Raw genomic sequence first — 17,940 nt, forward strand, 5'->3', positions numbered from 1 at the left:
CAGTCCTCCAATCAATCACAAGTTTGTAGCCCTCTATCTTGTATGTACATAATTGCGATTAATCGCAATTGTTTATAAGACGGGGCCCTGGTCGTGTAATTACATAGTGACAGATAATTCAATAGTACATAATAGCTGTTGTAAACTGCGAGGTTTTAAAATCAAGAAATTGGGAAATCGTTAGGAAAGTAAGTCACATATATTGCGCACAGAAATGTATATACGGGACTACCCACACAGGTGACATGGAAGTTTGGTCCAAACGTTTCAACTCTTTTACGTCATATTTTAAATAAAAGGTCGTTTGAACTTTGAAGAGCACCACTTTTAAGAGACATTCCTATTATATTCTTCCAAAGTGACAATTAAAAACGAGAAAGCTCACTAATTATTTTCACCATTAACCGAACTCGGGTCGGCCTCTTTAATGATGTTAGATAATGCAGATTCACGAAGTGAGACCGATCCAGACTGTAAAGTCGAAAAGAAAAATAATCACGCTTTTTGGATGGCATGAATGTTCCAATGTTGATTAATGGAGTGAAACGGCAACACTGTTTTATTCCAAAAATAGACTGAATGCAAGAAAACAATTACAAGTTACAGCGATGGCAATGCTAGGCATTATTAAGCATTATGGTAGGATTGAACATAGGGCATTATAAAAAGCGGCGATATCTGACAGTGGGGGAATAGCGTCCAACCAAATGATAGTTTATTTTACTCATGAAATGTTGAAAAAGGGATTATAATGATGACATTTAAAATAAGAAGTTCTAAACAAATATAGATTTAATTCGAAATATTATGGTAAAATAAAAGATAAAAACAGCAACCTGGATGACTTAATCTGAAAACTTGCTCTCGCCAAACGGATAGGGGATCTAATATACAGTTTTCTGACAAGTTTTTTGCTCATTGATTATTGTTTGTTAGTGAATTGTAATAAATGCAAAATAAAAAAATTATGAGGATTATCGACAACGCGATGTCATTGCTGTGTGAGTAGGCATATTAGAGTAGTGTATGAACGGTGATAATAACAAATGCACACCGCGTAAGTTTCTTAAAAACTTTTGCAAAACTGTGGACATAGTGAGCATGGTGAGATGGTAAAAGAGAGAGAGAGAGAGAGAGAGAGAGAGAGAGAGAGAGAGAGAGAGAGAGAGAGGGGGGGGGGGGGTAAAGAGGGTGTGGCAAAGAGTATATTTATAAGTATAAGTATAAGTATAAAATGTATAGCCCATATCAAAAATAAATTCGATTTCCACTGGTTGGTACATGTACTACAATATGAGCATACACATAATGTGATTACATACATAGTTTTACATAACATAACAAAAATAACTGAGTTATATCGTCCTTCTTACAATCAACTCCATCAGAAAGAGGAACAATTGTGTGTGATTGAGAGATAGAAAGAGAGGGAGGGACATACGCCGCACGCATTTACAGCTTTGATGATTCGATTGTGTCTTTTTTATCCTGTATAAATATGTCAAATAAAAGAAATAAAAGATATAAATAAAAACATGCACAAGGGAGTTCAAAGATACAATTGATCATTTTCCCCATGATGCCTGGAAAGGGACCCCACACACCCCACGGCTTAATGAATCATCACTGTTTACATTGCACCTCAGAGTCTTTTATTCTTATAAATCGCCAAAGAAATAATGTTCCTCTGTCTGACGTGCTTCTCGGCTTTTATTGTTGGATATCATTCATGTGAGCACGGACCCTAGAAATCATTCAAACGTTCTATTTTTGTTGAGTTGTCAGGCGTTTGGGTAAAGTGAGATGAAGGAGCTAGGGCCTGGGGGGGGGGGGATGGGGAATTACTCTGACGTGGTGCAGCTACAGAAATTCAGACATACATCTTTAGAAAATCATAATTGTATAAAGGGGTAATAATAATAATAATAATAATAATAATAACACCTCTCTCTCTCTCTCTCTCTCTCTTACACACACACTCACGCACTCTGTCTCCCCCCCAATTCTGCTATTTCATTTCCCCTCTTTTCCTCCTCTGCCCTGTCTCTTTCTTCATCTCCCCATCTCGTTTACCTTTATACTAAATTAAATCCACTCGATCATCATTATCATTTATCTCATCATTATTACACATCTGGAATGAATTGACTTACAGACTTCATACAAAAACATTCAAATGGTTGATTTTATAGCTTTAATAAACATTTCACATTTTCTACGAACATCCTCCCAAACCTTTGTCAATCCTTGCCTGTCAGAATTTACAATTTGTTATTACCACTGAATCAGTAACCATTACAATACCTGATTATATATGCTCATCATTATTAATGTAATATACTATTTTGCCCCCTCCAGAAGATATCTATATATTACACATTTTGTATATCTTATTCTTCCTTAACTCAATACTAAGTGTGTGTGTGTGTGTGTGTGTGTGGGGGGGGGGGGGGGTACCTTCACTCGGGGGGGGGAGCCTTTGCCCATGCAGGACCTTCCCTGTGGCATGTTCTCCTTGAGAGATTTGTTAGAGCAGATCTGTTGAAGTGTCTAAAACTAATCTTAAAACGCATATCATTAATTGTTCTGTCATTTGTGTACTTTCTATCTTACTTACCATTGATGGTAACTTTACCATGGAAACCTCGATATTGATTGGCTGATGAGCCCTGTTACTATATGATAGTTGCCATTAATGGTAAAGTTACCATCAACATCAATGGTATAGTATTAATGACTGCTTTGAGAGAAATAGTTGTTTTTATACGCTCAAGGGAAGGTTAGAATTGTGCTATTACCCGAGGCGTGCCGAGGGCAATAGCCCAATTGTAACCTTCCCGAGAGCGTACGTTTTATGCAACGGGGCCCTGTTCCTTTGTTTATAATGCAGATGCTTTTTTCCCCACAAGTGTGCCTCGAGTAATAAATTTCCAGGTGATTCGGCGCCTTACAAATCTCACATATTATTATCTTTATTATTATTATTATTGTTATTATTACAGGAAATTTTACATGGCGCTTGCGGTCTTTATAGGGGGTTATAGTTATCAAGGGCAAGGTTTTCCTACAGTACACCAAATAATTACCAATTTGCTCGGATTTCATAACATGTTTGAACAGCAAACTATGTGGGAGGGTAAATAGAAAGGAAGAAAGAAAGAAAGAAAAAATGTTAAGCGAACTAATCACAGTAGATCAGTGCTCCATTCTCCTTCAGAAAAAGAAAGAAATCGCTTTTAAAATGATAGATATTACTTTAATGACCGAGGGCGACCTTTTGTTATAACTCAACTGGTTATTGAAATTGAACATTCGTGTTTTGAATTCATTTATACATTATTGTCACGGTATTGACATGCGTATGGAAACTGACTATCAAGGCCGCGTTATTGAGACTCGGGGGCAAATGCGCATCCATTTATCAACCGATTTTTCTTTTGTGGAGATGGTGATTACAGTTGAATTGATTTCTCTAATATGTGAACTCGTGCTTATCATAACGTTATGAGATGCAAACACACTGCTATGCATATTCTTGCTTTTGTAAGGGTATGTAATATGAATATGCAAAATACAAGACTTTGAATATTCATAACTTTCTGTGTGAGTGAAGAGATCGTCATTGATTGACTAAAACTCCAGTGTTGGGACAAAAGTCGATCATCTGATTTTGGGGCTAATTCTAACTAGTTACTTATGATTAATACTTTTATTTATACTGATAGGAAAAAAGTGAAGTAATAATGATTTAACCTTCCCAAACTATTAAGACGACATTGCCCACATAATTTGTTTACATTTATGTTTCACTCTCCTCGTTGATTAATTGATTGATTGCTTGATTTGTTTATTGATTGATCGGTTGGTTGATTGGTTGATTGATAGATGGCTGATTGATTGACTGATTGGTTGATTAATTGATGGCTGATTGATTAATGGTACGTAGATTGATCAATTCCTTTGTTGGTTGATTGATTGATTGATTTGTTGATTGATTGCTTGATTATTTGTTTGATTGCTTTATTGAATGGTTAGTGCTTAGTTAGTTTATTGATCATCGGTAATGAGCCTGGCTAGTTTAGTTGATTGATTGGAAATGACAGTGCATTAATTAATTTGTTTAGCCGTAAGTTAGTGGTATGTTCATAGGTTGGTTTGTCTGTTAATTTGGTCACTGGTAATGGGTTAGTCGGTTGCAGTTTGTCTGGTTGGTTGATAATGTGAATAGTGATTTTCTTAATTGATTGGCAAGATTGTTATTTTGTTAATTGATTCGGAAGGTCATTCTTATGTCGACCGGTCCAGTAATTGCATAGTAGATCATTTTTATTTGGGTTGCCTGAATGTGTGTCCTTAGATTTTTTTTCTTTATTGTTAGATTGTGTGTGTACGTGTGTGTGTGTGTGTGGGGGTGTGTTGGGGGGGGGGGGGGAGGGGTCAATAGTTGCTCGGTCGATCTGCTTTTGGTTTCGGCCTATTTGTTGTAAGTATGGATCCATCATTTAGCTTGTTTGTAAATTAATGGATTCTTCATTTGGTTACTTGATTGATTGGTAGTTATTGGGTAGTTGGTAGGTTAGCTATTTCAATTTGATATTACTGTTGGTTGGATAGCTTTGATTTTGTCGGATATTTGATTGATAGGTTTGTTTTATTTACAACTGATTTCTTTATCTTTAATTTTCATTCGTTTGCACAACTCCAATGCGATTGAAGGTGATTTTACCTGAAACCTCATTTATCATGTCCAAATAAATCAATATGCCCATGATCTCGTGTAAAATGAAAAGAAAAGCCTATATTTTGGAAGAAATTCTTCTAATACTTCTAAAAACTTGTTATGGGTATCGCTCAGGCTAGAGCGATGCTCCGGCATGCATCAGCAACAACCCACCGCCCACCCTCAACCCCAAACGATAATTACAGCGTACACCGCGAGTACGTGTCGCCATGACAACCGTCAACTTCACAAATTAACCATCTCGCAATTCCCCTCTCGTCTGTCTCCCGCTATCCATCGCGGGTTCCATCGCAGCCCGCGATAACGTCACTCCGCATCCAACTTAATTGCCGCCACCGTATTTTAATCTCAAACATATATCTGCAGATTACATTAATATCTCATCAAAGTTAAGTTGAGAGTAGGGAGACGAGGGGGGACCTTATAGGAGGAGTAAATTGATGAAAAGTGGATCGTGTATTCTGGTGAAAAAACTTTGTGGAGAATGCGTCAAGCTCTAGATATTCTCGCCTACATAATTCCGATTTGAGAGTGTTTGTGTATCGCAGATTAATCCCAGACGAATAGCTAAGGTGAAGGGGGAATACCTTGGCTTGTCTTTCACGTGTCGAGAGCGACTGGTGATATCACAGGAGATACATAAACATGTTAATAATCCATGTATGCATACATTTTATATCCACCTTTTTTCTCCTATAAGGATGTATGAAAATTACGATAACCAACCTGCTGGCTTTGAAGACATTCTTTATTATTGCGATAATCTTAACCAAGTTTGATAAACCCTTATTTTGTAGGAAGGTATAATGTTTGAAAAGCTGACATGGCATATGCACGAATGTCAAAGGTCAAACCAGTCTGAGTGGCCAACACTTTATAAAGGCTACATTCTATTGTGATTACACAAATTGTCATCCTCTTTAGGAAGAAATACAGTATTGTAGAACCTCTTTTTAAAGGCCCCCTGTCTACGATGGCCACCTTTATTGTCCCACTATAGAAAGAAATATGTGTTGTAGAAATTCTATGAAGGCCACTTGTCTACAAAATGCCACTTACTTTTTCGATCTTTCGATAGACATGTTTTACTGTTCTGTTGATGCTTATTTAAAAGTGCACATAAGATTTGTATAAGTTATACCACTGCTGAACTATAAAATATACCCTAAAGGTATTGAGCAGTTTTGGAAACGCCCCCCTCTCAAAAAAATGAAATGGAAGCTCTTATACCAATCATGTGAAAGAATATGTTTTGACTAATACGTGATGATACAAATTTTGCCGGGACACCGCATTCTAATTGATATATTTGGTATATTATCATATCGATCCGGCCTGGATAGATATCGCGAATGCACTTCAACATTGAACCTTTAGGCACACATTTCTGTTTTTGCGAATTTAGGTTGAAGTATTGCCCTCTAAACCTCTGAAGGCAATATTTAAACAATACTGAATGGATATTTTGCACCCAGAAGCCTAGAACCTCAATTTTAACACTACCGGTTTATATCTTCAATATTAATGTGCAGCTTCTGCTTGCTGTGAAGCAAAAAAGTTTGTTTTCCCCTTGGATTACATACTTCACAAAAATCCAATTTCCCACTGCCTTGAGCATGAAATATTTTGAATATGAAAAAAAACTAAATGAGTTTTTGAAATGTTTTAATGTTAAGGGCTTGAACCTTGTACCAGATTGCGTGGGCACATTCAGCTCAATTTCCAGTGGATAAAGCCGTCTGTACTTCACTCATGTTGGTTTTGAGTGGGTGGTGAATGGCGTGGGCCCCCGTGTGTGCAGTGGCGTAGCCTCAAGGGGGTTAATGGGGAGCGTAGCCCCTCACCTACTACAGATAAATACATGAAATGAAATGACACGAATTAGAAATCGAGTGACCAGAAAGGGGGGGGGAGGAAAGGAGTGAAAAGAATGATAAAATGCTGAAAATAAGCTTCATGGTTTAAAAAAAAAAAATCTAAATACTACCAAGCATGTCCAGACCGCTCCCCCCCCCTCCCAGTTGGCCCACGCTACCCCACTGCTTAATATATGCGTTTCCCACATTATCACTTGGAATATAAAAGTACTAGCACAGTAAGTGTCTTTTGTGTACTGATCCCGTCTGCATGGCATTGGGCAAAGGGAAAAAAATCACTACAAAAATACACGAATTTATGGATTTCGAGAAGCCCTGTATGGCTTATAAAGATTATAACAGGCTAGTAAATACTTTTAAATAAACATAATATAATAATAATAATACGTTGTTGTTTTATAGCGCATTTTATGTCTGTTGATATTTCAATGCGCTTTACAATATACATGATTTTATATCAAATATAACAAGATCATAAAAGGATGACGAGTAAACAAAAGCATGTACAGTATATATAGAAAACAATGAAGTTCTTTCTAAGAGAAAAGAGACAAAATTACAACATGTAAACATGAACCACAGATTGGAAACGTCGTATAAAAATTCTGATTTTATGTGTTTACCAGGATTTCGGCAGAGCTAGTTTTTTTCCTCAATGTGGGCGTTGGTGGGTATGGGGTGGAGGGATAGTATGCTAGAGAGCCTAGAAGACCTCAAGAAACTAGAGAAGGCAAATAAAACATGTAGCAGACCCCAACAATTGAAGAGAGAAGAGTAGGAAACAACACAGAATAGTTGTGATAGAAACAGTAAAGGAAGATGGGAATATAAAACAAGGAAAGAGAATAATGCACACCTTGGATACACAAACAAATAAACAGACATAACTTGGCAGGAATTAATTCATTGAAATGCTAGAGCGCCGAAATGGCAGCCATGCTAAAGCCGAGGACATAATTTCCAAAGCTCTTTGGAATAGAAGCGCATATAGAGACGTTATAATGTGATATGCGCTATAAAAGAACCGAATATTGTTGATATTTTTCTAATATACAGGTTGCTTACAGACAGAAACATATGAGTATTATTGTCAAGAAAATTAGACGGTTTGTATCGATGGTAGCCACAGTTATACTACCAAAATCTTACAATGATAATGTGGAACAAGAAGTATAAAAAACATTCAAAAAGTTCGCAACAGTTAGCAGAAAAGTTTTTTTTTAATTGAAAAGCAAAGCTGACTATTTCAAAGTTTTTCGACCGTGCACGCATCAAGTCTGCGGGCTCTTTTTTCTTCTTGAGTGGATCGTCAATGGCGATTTGTTTGTCCGGACAAACTCAAATCAGAGAAGTTAGACAAATAGTTTGTGTTTGGTTAATGATTATTTGATGAAGTGTTATGATAAGATTACATTATTGACCGTTGCTATGGGTGTCCGTTGCCGTTCATTGTTTACGAAGAGAAGAAATTGATCGGAGAAGGGGGGGGGGGGGGGGGGGGGGAGGGGGGGGGGGGGGTAAGGTATATATGGCTGGCAAAAATGGAGGATCGTTAAACTCGTTATAGTAATAAGGATGATAATATTGACTGTTGATTATGAAGCACTTTACCAGTCAACCGACAAGAGCGTATAGTATCGTTATGTAAGAATTATAAAAAGCAAAATTGTTTATTCGAGACTTTATTTTATCTAAACATCTTGTTCACGTTCACACCAGGAATCATGTATATGGTACATTTGCAGGCACATGTCAAATCAAAGTACACACACAGCTGTTACATCACGATACACGATACACCACCGTGGAAATATAATAGTCATAGAAGTAAAAAAAAAAAAAAAAAAAAAAAATACGTGCTTGATAAAAAAGTATGCATAAATATAGCGAAATATAAAGGAAAACGAAAGAAAAGAAAGGGCAGTTTCGTGATGTGTTTTGCACAAGAATACCCATGAGGGGCGTTACAAGGATTGAGGAGGCGTGGAGAAGAGGGGCGGAGGGGAAGGAGGTAGAGAATCAAAGGGAAGGCGGGGGAGGGGGGGACGTGTGGAGAATATAGGGAATGGGCAATTTCCCTATTAATACCTTACATCCCCTCATCCTTGAAACTATTTTTCTGCTGGTACAATGTTGTAAGCTATACTTTTACACATTTCTTCTTTATACGTTTTAATGTCAAAACTTTTTCTAAGTGCTCATTGGAAATGTAAGGGGCTCTCTCAAAAATACCATGCACCAGCAGCCCTTATCGTACTGTTACATGTATCGATGACGTGTTCGAAGAACCAAGATTTCTGCCATTGATACAGTTATTCTGATGATGTAATAAGAAACGGAATCTGCTTAGGACACGGATAATCTGCCCTAATACGATTGTCATAGCACGGTGTAATCTATTGCTATCTCTTGTTCCCTCCTTTATCCATTAATCAATGTTAAGGGTAAATAGATGATGTTATCTATTTGTGGCTGTACTCGTGCTCGCCGTATCTTTTTTAATAAATTCTCATTTCAATATTAAGCAAGAGGTAGAAATGCTGCCCTCAAAATGGTCAAGCAAAAGTATAATGATTGATTATTTTTGCCCGGTCTCAGTTGTTTATTTTATACACTTATATTTACATTCTGCTTGAGGCAGTTGAAAGAATTAGTGTTTTGCACAATACCACAGCAGCATCAAAAAACGTTTGTCTGGTAAAAGGAAGTACTTTAATTTATTTAACGCAATACCGCTTAAATTGCAAAACTGTTATGATATTTCTTTCAGAAGGCAAAGGAGAGTGGCATAAGAGTTAAAAGTGAGAAGGAGAGAGAGAGAGAGAGAGAGAGAAAGAGAGAGAGAGAGAGAGAGAGAGAGAGAGAGAGAGAGAGGGGTGGGGGGGGAGGGGGCGAGAGTGAGAAAGAGAGTGGTCAAAATAACAGCTTTAATATAGGATGATTTTCTATCATTATGCATTGTATAAACAATTATGAATGGTGAAATACCTAAAAAGGCACTGTTACAATCATGAAAATCAATATTACGTTTACCACAAGATGAAAACAACCTGGTTATAACATAAGCTTACAAAGTTTTGGCGCAATATTAAAAGAAACCAGAAATCAGAAGCCGTTTCAGATGCAGAGAAATCACAAAGTCGAGAAGCGATTGTGTGTGTTTTAAGGGCCGGTGATATTACAGATGTTTGATTTACACCACCCGGGGGATGCCCTCTCGACATATCTCACGGTTCATTTATCTTTTTAACCCCTTTGATATCGAGCTAACACATCATTACAATAAGAGGTCGGCTTTTGATGTAGAAGGACGCAAGTCCCAATGTTTCAAAATAAAATGGGGTGAGATTCCTGCCCGTTGCAATATAAAGAATAAATTAACAATGGATGATTTTGGGGGTGAGCATAGCATAGCGCTCTGATGTCTCTTAGCGCTTTACAGGAAAAGTGTTACCCCGGCCATCGGATTCAGGCTTGCCCGCATGCAATGCTTGTACATTCTCCACTCCTTGGGGAGCATTCCAGCCAGATGCCATTTTATAACCGCTCACACTGCCTCGGAATCGACAATGGCCTTTCTTATCGTACCAGGTACCCATTTAACACCTGGATGGGGGAAGCAATGTAGGTAAAAGACATAACACTAATACATAAATCATTCGACTACGACTATATGAACACATTTTTCGTCTGGAATTTGAAAGAAACAATGGCATTTTTTAAATTTGAGAGTTGCAGGTCGGATTACAATTTATCACGGAGCAGTAGAGCAACATGTTATGCCAACTAAGTGTTGGAATGCTCTGATAAACTTGACACACTAGGTGTCAAATTTAACACTGTCGAGTCTACATTGAAATCGGAATCTGAACATTGCAGTCAAAAGTGATACTCTTTCATGCGCATGCGCAGTATCTCCAAGGTCGTGTATTATGTGTTGTATTTATTGAAATACATTAGTACCCCAAAAAATCTATCGATTCAACAATTTGAAGCCATGGGCATTGCCAAATTATAAAACGCCGATTAACATTCCAGGCTTCTCATAACTGTCAATACTCCTCGCCAGATGGCGCCCTTTAGGATAAACGGACGACCGTGAGCAAATTAGTTGACAACAGAAAATAGATTATCCTGATTGTAGGAAATAGTAAATCACATACAATATATGAACTACCATCAAATTACAAGATTTTAGGGAATTAGTTAGAATGCAGAATAAACCCATTGGTTACGAATTCCTCTGATCATGACTTTACGTAAAAAATAATGGTTGTTAGTATCTGTTGCTGGTCTACCCTAGGATTTAAAAATAAACTTCATAATAAAAAAGCAAAAGCACCGTTTCTTCACAATGGAGTAAATGCTTTCTTGCAGTGAAAAGATAACTCCCCGATTGCTGGACAGTAAATTATGTTCATCGGCTAGGATTCCAAAAGGGTATAATTTGAGTATCTCGGTCACGGGTTCTGTTGATAGCTTGCAAACAAATGCTCAGGAAATTGAAGAACTATCAAATATTTTCATTGACCTCCCTTTATGCAAAGCCTATTCTATATTATCCCATTTATAGAATGGACAGAGAAGGAGAGAGAAGCGAATGATGAATGGTTGGATGGATAATTGGGTGGATAGATAGACAGATAGCTAAATACAGATTAGGGTGAAAGAGAGAGAGAGAGAGAGAGAGAGAGAGGGGGGGGGGGAAAGAGAGAGAGAAAAAAAGAGAGAGAGATAAATATATTTAGAAAGAGAGAGAAAGAGAGAGAGAGGGGGAGAAAGAGAGGAGAGAGAGAGAGAGAGAGATAAAGAGAGTTACGAAGAGGAGAGAGAGAGAGAGAGAAAGAGAAGAGAGAGACTGGTCAATCATGGTACATGGCTATAAATAATATTGCAGGTTCAAAGGCCACCTTTACCCGTTGTTATTGTGGACACAACACACAGAAATATAATAAAAATATTATTTCTACTGAACCAACATACTTTATCGTTCGGCACACGCTTAGTTGACTTTGTAATCGGGCGGCTTGCTTTTTAAGTAGTTATGGTCACTTCAATCAAATTGCATGAACCAAATAAATCCAATGTCAACGGCTGGCTAAGTTATTTACATGAAGCCGTCTTTATCTGTAGATTTTGTTATATGTATAAAGCACTGCAAAAGTCTGCTAAGGACCTGTTTTGAAGAGTTGTAATTCAGATACAGTGTATGATTTTGGATGTTGTATTTGAAACTTTAAATATTAGAGAGAGGGGGACGACTGTCCCTCATACAAATTATAACAAATAGAAAAAAGAAACCATGCCCTTTTTGGGCAAAATATTTTTGACCATGTTCATTTGGCCAACTAGGGTCATGCAAAACAAAATTTTAGATGGTTTATAATATTTCATATTCACCACAACGTCTGTTATGGAGGCTAATCTAAACTTTCAGAGAGCTAGCATAACAACATGCAAACATTTAAATTAATCTGCATTCCTTTCAGCAACATTCACTCCTATAAGTGAAGGGCCTAATGATATTTTGCCATAAACGATTATAAATGTAATACTACACAATTTAGATATTGAAATCACGCTCAGAAGTCATGTATATATATATATATTTTTTTTTTTACTGCTATAACGAAATGCTGAACAATTGGACTTGGACGATTCCCCCCTCCCCATGACTGGACATCTTCTCGCCGTCTTTTACCGTCTTTAATTTTTTTTCTTACAATGAAAGGAATGCGGTGCGTCTCCTTTTACCCTTCTGAATCGAAAGACTCTTTACCAATAGGGCGACGCCTATTTTTAGTGCTACTATATCCCACGCACACCTTCCCGAAGACTGCAAAGGTGTAGGTACAAGTGCTTGATGGGTGCAGGTCCCCGCCCCTTCACAATCTAATGGCGTTTGGGTAGCAAGAGAGAGAGAGAGAGAGAGAGAGAGAGAGAGAGAGAGGGGGGACGGGAGAGAGAGAGAGAGAGAGAGAGAGAGAGAGAGAGAGAGAAAGAAAAATAGAAAGAGACATAGATAGAGAGGGAGAAAGACAGAGACAGACAGAGACAGAGAGAGAGACAGAGAGAGAGACAAAGATTGAGAGAGGAGAAGGAGAGAGAGAGAGAGAGAGAGAGAGAGAGATTGAGAGAGGAGAAGGAGAGAGAGAGAGAGAGAGAGAGAGAGAGAGAGATTGAGAGAGGAGAAGGAGAGAGAGAGAGAGAGCGAGAGAGAGAGAGGGGGGGGGGGGGGGTAAATCTGGACCTAGGCCATGGGTAAATAAGATGTCCTATCATGATAAAGTTAAACAAGTTTCAATTTGCTTTTCTTTTTTTCTTACAATTTCTTACAATTGCTTTCATTTTGCTTTAGAATAGCACATCCATCCATGTCTTAAAACATTCTAAATGGCTATGCCTATGGGGTATTCCATTGAATGTTGTACATTGTATTCCTATTGAACCAAATAATTATCTTCTCGGGTAATTTTGTTAGTGTTCCTGATGCTTCCTTTTGCAATATGAGTCATCAAAAACGAAAACGATTTGGAAATGATTGGTAGCTTGTCGCAAAGGGTCCAATATCTTTGAAACGAGTTGGCGCATAGTTCAAAACGCCTACGCGCTTACCCTAAAATTTGAATTGAACATTATTTAACAGTTAAAGGAGTTAGATGATCAGGAAGCACATTCGACCGTCTTCAACATTCAATATGGGTAGACCTCAGAATAATACCCAAAACAGGTCGGAATTCCCAACCAGTACTATTTCATCATCGTGAATTAAATTGGGCTCTGATTAATAGATTGGTTGGAAATCAAAGTTGAAATATGGATATGAATATGCTTTATTGTGTTTTATTATGCTTTATTATTTACTCTCGCCAAACCAGCGACATCAACGAAAATAAATGCGGTTGTCTAGACAAACAAGGCGTTCACAAGTTCAAGGAATTCTCTTATTAAAATAGGTTTTCAAAATAATCATAATGACTTTGTTTGTCTGCCATATCAGTCTGTTGATTTTGTGGAATGATGCTAATGATGATGATACAAATATGATCACATCCTTCCGTCATTGCATGGATATCAATCTTGTCAATATGAATACGAATGATTCAAAATATGGCACCATTTTTATTTGCATGCATTTTCAGTGGCGTAGCAGAGATCCGGGGTATAGAGGGGGGTATGGACATTTTTTAAGGGAGGGGGGGGGGGGTGATCTTACAAGGTGAATGAAATGCGAATTAACAAGACCACGTATAGGGGAGGAGAGGGAGGTGGCCCCATCGTCTCCTTTCCCTTAAATAATCCCCCCCTCTCTCTCTCTCTCTTTTTTTCTCTCCATCTCTCTTTGTGTCTCTCTAACTATCTCTCTCTCTCTCTCTCTCTCTCTCTCTCTCTCTCTCTCTTTAACTTTCTATATCTCTTTTTTTCCAATTCATTATCCCCCCCCCCCCCCGCCCCCGATGGGGCGATGGGTCCCTTTGCCCTCTCCCGAGGCTTCGTCACTGTGCCTCAATTGTCTTGGCTACACAGTCAAACAGCAAATGAGGCAGAAGAAAAAATAGTGGGTGTAGAATTACGTGTCGTCTTAAAGAATGCACAGTTTAGATTGACCACGCCCATCTCGACTTCCGGACAGAGCGTAAACGAAACCGCCCAAATTACTCAAAATTATGATAGATCGATCTAATTTAAACCGCAAAATTTCACGAACGTGATAAAGGCATGAGAAAGATAAACATATAGCATTTTACAAGCACGGAATAATTTTAATGATGTTTTCTTTTTCTTCTTCTTCTCCTTCTTCTTCTTCTTCTTCTTCTTCTTCTTCTTCTTCTCCTTCTTCTTCTCCTTCTTCTTCTTCTTCTTCTTCTTCTTCTTCTTCTTCTTCTTCTTCTTCTTCTTCTTCTTCTTCTTCTTCTTCTTCTTCTTATTCAAAATGTTTGATGGAAGTTCAAATTTTGTAGTAATCGCTTTGTGAAAGGAAGTTCCAGTTACATCATATCGCTCCATTTATATAACAAGGATGCTGTAAACTACACGTATAATATAATGCAATATCATCGAAACTTTGGCAGTCGAACACACAAAACAAATTAACGACTTTAGCGGAATGAAACTTATGAAAACATCATAGACCTATTCTCATTAGTGACATCCGAGGGAACCCTTCATTGGCCATGTTCAGAGCCATCTATACACAGAGTTTGGCCAACCCGGTTCGAGTTGGACACAATATGGCGACTACTGCTTTGTTGGGCAAGCACAACACACAAGAATATACGCCATGTTGTAACCCAATGAAACCAAGTTGGCCAAACTCTGTATATAGATGGCTCTGGCCATGTTGATTAACCTTTTAATCATGAACTGAAGTAAACAAAAAACTTGTGGAAATTAATTAATTCATAACCAAAAAACCTCCCAACAAAAACAATTAAATCATAATCAATTATAATAAACGGGTGAATGAACGAGGAAGGATAGGTTAAGGGTATGAGAGGGAAAAAAGACAGACAAAAAGAGGGGGCGTAAAGCACTCGGAATAATATTTTGATAAGACGAAACCACTTCCCTTCTTCAACAAGTCATATCAGGTATTTGTTTGTACACACCTGAACAAGGTCTGTAACTACATGTACCTTGGTTAAAATATACAGTGACGAGGCAATTTGCACGTTTTGGTACTTACAAATTATGGTCTAGTAGCGCAACCGAATCAAGGAGAAAATAATTTTTGTATTATCTCGAGATAAATTGCGGGCTTTGTTTTCACTATTTTCTTCCTGAACGAACACCTTCTATGCTGTGGCGGTTGCCAATTCCGCCAAAGAATTTAGGTGTTGGTCAAAGTGTTTGGTTTAAGATTGACTTTAAGTTTGTTTTCTGCTGAAGCATAAAGAGGTACCTTCATTGTGAAGTTTTTTTTATCACAAGAAATGAATTCAAGCCCAATTTAACAATAAAACAAACTTAAATTGGAATTTAACACTTGTTTGGAACAACAAATGTTCATAGGCCTATATGGGTCGCTATGATGAGGTCAACAAGCAAGCCTTTCAATACCAAGGCTTGTCCGTGTTTAATTATACTGGAATCGAATTACAGCGCTAAATTACAACTTTCATGCCAGATATCCCACCACACAATCCTTCTCTATTTTCCGGATGTTTTTGTTATCTCTATGTTGTAACGGTTGTTACCTCTTAAACGCGATAAAGTTAGTTGTGACATTCTATTTAGTTTAATAGCATGTGTACGTTAATACGTTACAGCTTTGAGCGGAGGTAATGTTTATGATTAAAATATTACAGTTATTTCATATCTACAGCCATTTCTTATGTTTATGCTAAAATGTGTTGCAATTATCTGCGTAACATTCCCCAAAAGCTTCAAAAATAAGGAATGCAAGGTTACAAGGCTTTGCTTCTGCTCGAGACGGGTCGACAAACAACAAGGTTTTCAGTCGCCCACGCCTGCACTCAGCAACATTCATTGAATTAAATGATCAAATTATGTACTTCAGCAATGTATCATAAATACGACGACTGGTAATAATATTCTGCATTAAAGTTGGTGTTCAAATTATAGTGGCTCAAGAAACTGATCTGCGACCTGCAGGGATGTCGCGATAGAATATTTTGAACATTGGCGTAGCCTATGGGTGGCACAGGGCACGTGTCCCCAATCGAATGATAACCACCAACAAAAAAGATAAAAGAAAAGGAGAAAGAGAGGAAAAGAAAGGGGAGGGAATGCGAAGAAAAGGCGACACGATCCCCCACACGTACCCTCTTCTCGCTCAATAGTCATGTTTTTTCGTTTTTCATCTATAATTGTAAGACTGGTGCCCCCGCCCCTCCCTGGACCATGCCAATGGTATCCCTGAACTGCTGGACCCACGCTACACCATTAGTTTAGAAAAGGATGGATGTTAACATAGAAGAAAAGAAAACAGATTTGCCCTCAGAACTTTCAGACTTTGAAAGAAAAATATACATAGGGTATGTGAGTGCAAAGGTGCAAACGGGATAGGGGTGGGGTCCATTTTTACATCCTTACACCCCCCCCCCCCCTCCGTCATCTCACCTGTTACCCTGATTCCCTGGGGAATAGTTTGTTATTTCTTACATTTAGGTCAGAGTATGTTGTTTCGTTTTCCTTTCACTCCTCAATTTTGTATTATTTTGAACCTTAGTTCCTTTCCCTTTCCTTCTGCTGTCCCTTTTCCTTTCCTTTTCCTTTTGTGTATCTATTGTCCATACCTGATAATTGTTTCTTTTCATAAAAAACACCCTTAACATAACCTCTGTTTTTAGGAGTGCAATTACTCCCCTCTGTACGTTGTACATTGTTTATCAAATGACTCGACTCAAGTCATGTTAATGCATAATATTTTTCGGAAATTTGTTTACTTCGTTACAGAGATTTTCCCCTTTTTTATATTGTTTTCTTTCACTAGTAGGAAAACTGAGTTGCATTTTTTAAAAAGGAAACGAAGGAGGAAGATATTAGTCGAGCAAACCGAGTAGCTGAAGACAGAGATTGATTTTTAGCAATTTCCTAGCATTTGCCCAAGAGAGGGAGACATTTAAGGAAATGTTCGAATTGGGTTGATCATTTTGATGTCTTTCTCGGGTTCATCCTATCTATATCATACAGTGCACTGTTTTTTTTCCAGGTGAGTACAGCTATCATGGGTGGGGGGGGGGGGGACGAACAAACACACAAATAATCAAACACGAAAACCGAACCAACCAACCAACCGACCAACAAAGTTATGACAAAATAACATTTCGCAGTTGAATTCAATGCAAATAGGTGAAGAAGTACAAATCTATAGAATTATATTTTTGTGAATTTCAAACAGATTTTCACTATTGATCCTATTTTCACCCCATCTTTTTCTAGCATCTTAAAAGTTGTTTACGCCAAACTCATGTAGTTCGATCGTTCTGTCTAATTGAAGGTCAAAATCATTGACAGGTTTTGTTCTAATACCCATTGATCTTTTAGTTGTCTCTTTTTATTGACGCTTTCTCTTTCTGTCAAATGTCATTGGTTAAACCATTATGCAAATTCACGGTCATTTATCTAACCACTATACCGTTTAGTCTCAAAGCACAGTCGCTAATATGACACTTAGCCTTCGCAAATAGACCCTATGCATTGTGGTTTGAGTCACCCCCAATACGTAAGCTACCAATGTGGGAATAGGAAAGGGGCAACCCTCATGTTTAGCCCCTATCCAGCAATGTATTATAGCTAATATTAGTTTTGTTATTATTTATAAAGGCTATAGCATTGTCTATCTTGTCAGTTACAAAA

This window comes from Strongylocentrotus purpuratus, unplaced genomic scaffold (genome assembly GCF_000002235.5).
Source record: "Strongylocentrotus purpuratus isolate Spur 01 unplaced genomic scaffold, Spur_5.0 spur5_scaffold_11, whole genome shotgun sequence".
NCBI lineage: Eukaryota > Metazoa > Echinodermata > Echinoidea > Camarodonta > Strongylocentrotidae > Strongylocentrotus > Strongylocentrotus purpuratus.